The following is a 2877-nucleotide window of genomic DNA, read 5'->3' as shown; positions in this document are numbered from 1 at the left end:
GGACTCACCCTCCGAGTTTGGAGTAGAGCTGGAACAATGAAGAGATATTTTGAACGAACTCTACTTTATGTCCTTTGAGTTAAACATCACTGAAGTGTTTTGTTCCCTGTGCCATTAAGAACCAGGTTAGCTGACAGGCACTGTGGCCACTAGAACTAATGGGGCCCTGTATTTTTAAAAATATTGAAAAATAAAAGGATGTGGATGTTGAATGGCCATTGGCTTTTAAGATTAGTTACAATTTTGAAATTATAGTGGGTACATTTTCTTGTTTTTAGACAAAACTTTTCCCCCCCCCCCCCCCCATGTATAGGGCGTAATGTCACAGGAAGGCCATAGTATTCTGCCACCGTGAGGAGTAAGCCCAAGTTGCTGTTGGATGTGTTGTACACAGACAGCCATTCTTCAGGCGCTCTGCTCTCTCCACACCCAGACAAAACTTTTTAAGATAAGATTTATCAAGCAGCAGATACTGGAATAAACATTTTATAATCTCCTACCTATGTTTTTCCATTTTAAAAATAAATTTATTGTTTTCAGACACACAATATGTTTTTTCCAAATGGTTTAGAAAGTCAATCAAGGCTGTAATTTTCAACATCTGATAAAGGAAGTCCTTGAAGCACCCTCCCTTCTGTTTGCCACCTGCTGGAGCCACAGGGCATGAAGCAGATGCCCAAGTGCACAGTCATGGCAAACATCACTAACAGGAAAACCACTCAATGAACCCAACTTCACATGAAAACTGTAATTTTAGCCCAGCTGGGGTGGCTCAGTGGTTGAGTGTTGACCTATTAACAAGGAGGTCACGGTTTGATTCCCAGTCAGGGCATATACCCCGGTTTCAGCTCCATCCCCAGTGTGGGGCATGCAGGAGGCAGCCGATCAATGAGTCACTCTCATCATTGATGTTTCTATCACTCTCCCTCTCTCTTCCTCTCTGAAATCAATAATAATAATTTTTTAAAAAACTGTAACTTTAAAGGGAATAGGTACTATGGAGCATTTTCTTCCAAAAAAAAAAAAAAAAAGGTTTTTTTGCTTTTCCTTGGTGTGATTCAGTCCTGCGCGTCTGTTCTGAAGCATAGAAGCCGTTTATCTCCATGGGCCTTCTCTCGCACCTATGCACCTACGTGCATACTACCACCCCGTGGAAGAGTCTATGGACATGGACCTGAGACCTCTGAGGCCCCAGAACTACCTTTTCGGTTGTGAACTAAAGGCCGACAGAGATGATCACTGTCAGGTGGATAATGATGAAAATGAGCACTAATTATCTTTACGAACATTCAGTTTAGGGGCTGGTGCAAAGGACGAACTGCACATTGCTGAAGCAGAAGCAATGAATGACAAAGGCAGTCCAATTAAAGGAACACTGGCAACTTTGAAAATGTCTGTACAGCCAAGGTGTCCCTTAGTGGCTTTGAAATAACACCACCTGCGGTCTTGTGTTGAGGTGTGGTTGAGGGCCTGATAACTGTGGGCAGCACTTAGTAGCTGTGGAGGAACATGCAGTCAGAAGATGGCAAGGGGAGGATGTGAGACTCCTGCGTGTGTCTGAAAAGCGTTTTCTGCCCCGGAGGTGGGAGTTCAAAGTTTCCACAGAAAAAAGTAAAACTTGCTGCTGATGAAGATGATGAGGACAATGATGATGATGAGGGGGAGGAGGAGGAGGAGGATTTTGATGAGGAGGAAGCCTAAGAAAAAGCTCCAGTAAAGAAATCCACATGAGATACTACAGCCAACAAATGCACAAAAATCAAACCAGAATGGAAAAGACTCAAAACCATCAACACCAAGATCAAAAGTCAAGAATCCTTAAACAAACAAACAAACAGGAAAAAACTTATAAAACACCAAAAGGACCTAGTTCTGTAGAAGATATCAAAGCAAAAATGCAAGCAAGTATAGAAAAGGGTGGTTCTCTTCCCAAAGTTCATTAATTATGTGAAGAATTGCTTCCGGATGACTGACGTGGAGGCTATTCAAGATCTATGGCAGTGGAGGAAGTCTCTTTAAGAAAAGAGTTTAAACAGTTTGTTAACATTTTCTGTCTTATTTCATTTCTTTAACAGTTGATATCTGGCTGTCCTTTTTATAATGCAGAGTGAGAACTTTCCCTCCCGTGTCTGATAAATGTTGTCCAGGTTCCGTTGCCAAGAATGTGTTGTCCAAAATGCCTGTTTAGTTGTTAAAGATGGAACGCCACTTTTTGCTTGGTTTTATGTATGGAATGTTATGATAGGACATAGTAGTAGTGGTGGTCAGACAAATGGAATGGTGGGGAGACAAAAATATACATATGAAATGAAACTCAGTATTTTAACAAAGTAGCACTGTTTCTATTTTTTAAAAAATGTATTGTTTGATCTTAAGTTTGGCGCCTCCCAAACAAGCCCTGTAGCCCGTCTTGGAGGAAATTATAATGCTGTAGAGATAGCAATGCAATCTGATCTGGTCTCCCTGCTCACTAGCAGGAAGGGCAGAGTGCCATTTTCTGACAGCCTTCAGCTGCAGCGCCTGCAGGAACTACCTAAACTAGGAAGCCTCGGACCACAGCGAAGATCTGATGAGGTTCAGATAGCACAACAGGGAACTTTGGAGCAGATTACTCATTAGAGGAGTCTCATGTTGAGCAAAGGGGCCAGGCCACTACTCCCACAAAATGCTCAGTTAGTGTGGCAGCTCCTCAGCAGAGTCTGGTCTTGGCTGGTTTCATCTCAATACCTGCTTTCCAAAGGACCCGCCCACTTGCCCTGTGTGTCCTCCAGCTGGCAGCCCTAGTGACTGCCTCCCACCGGTTCAAGATGGGAAACTCAACCTTGCTACAGCGTTTTCTATTTTCACTTCGGCCATCCATCAAGTAGGAGCATTTTC

General features: G+C 43.0%; 1 non-coding gene and 1 pseudogene across 1 annotated transcript; one reads left to right on the top strand and one right to left on the bottom strand.

The window, feature by feature from the left end:
- Window positions 1-305: 305 nt before the first annotated feature.
- On the bottom strand, window positions 306-432 carry LOC139011946 (small nucleolar RNA SNORA11). The gene has a single exon (XR_011471749.1). It is a non-coding gene; the product is annotated as a small nucleolar RNA SNORA11 (small nucleolar RNA).
- Window positions 433-1342: 910 nt separating this feature from the next.
- On the top strand, window positions 1343-2045 carry LOC139011743 (nucleophosmin pseudogene; annotated as a pseudogene).
- Window positions 2046-2877: the final 832 nt, after the last annotated feature.

This window comes from Myotis yumanensis, unplaced genomic scaffold (genome assembly GCF_028538775.1).
Source record: "Myotis yumanensis isolate MYYU_CA2020_CCGP unplaced genomic scaffold, mMyoYum1.0.hap1 SCAF_5, whole genome shotgun sequence".
Lineage (NCBI taxonomy): Eukaryota > Metazoa > Chordata > Mammalia > Chiroptera > Vespertilionidae > Myotis > Myotis yumanensis.
The sequence above is the reverse complement of the archived record's forward strand: the minus strand, read 5'-3'. Positions and strand labels throughout refer to the sequence as shown.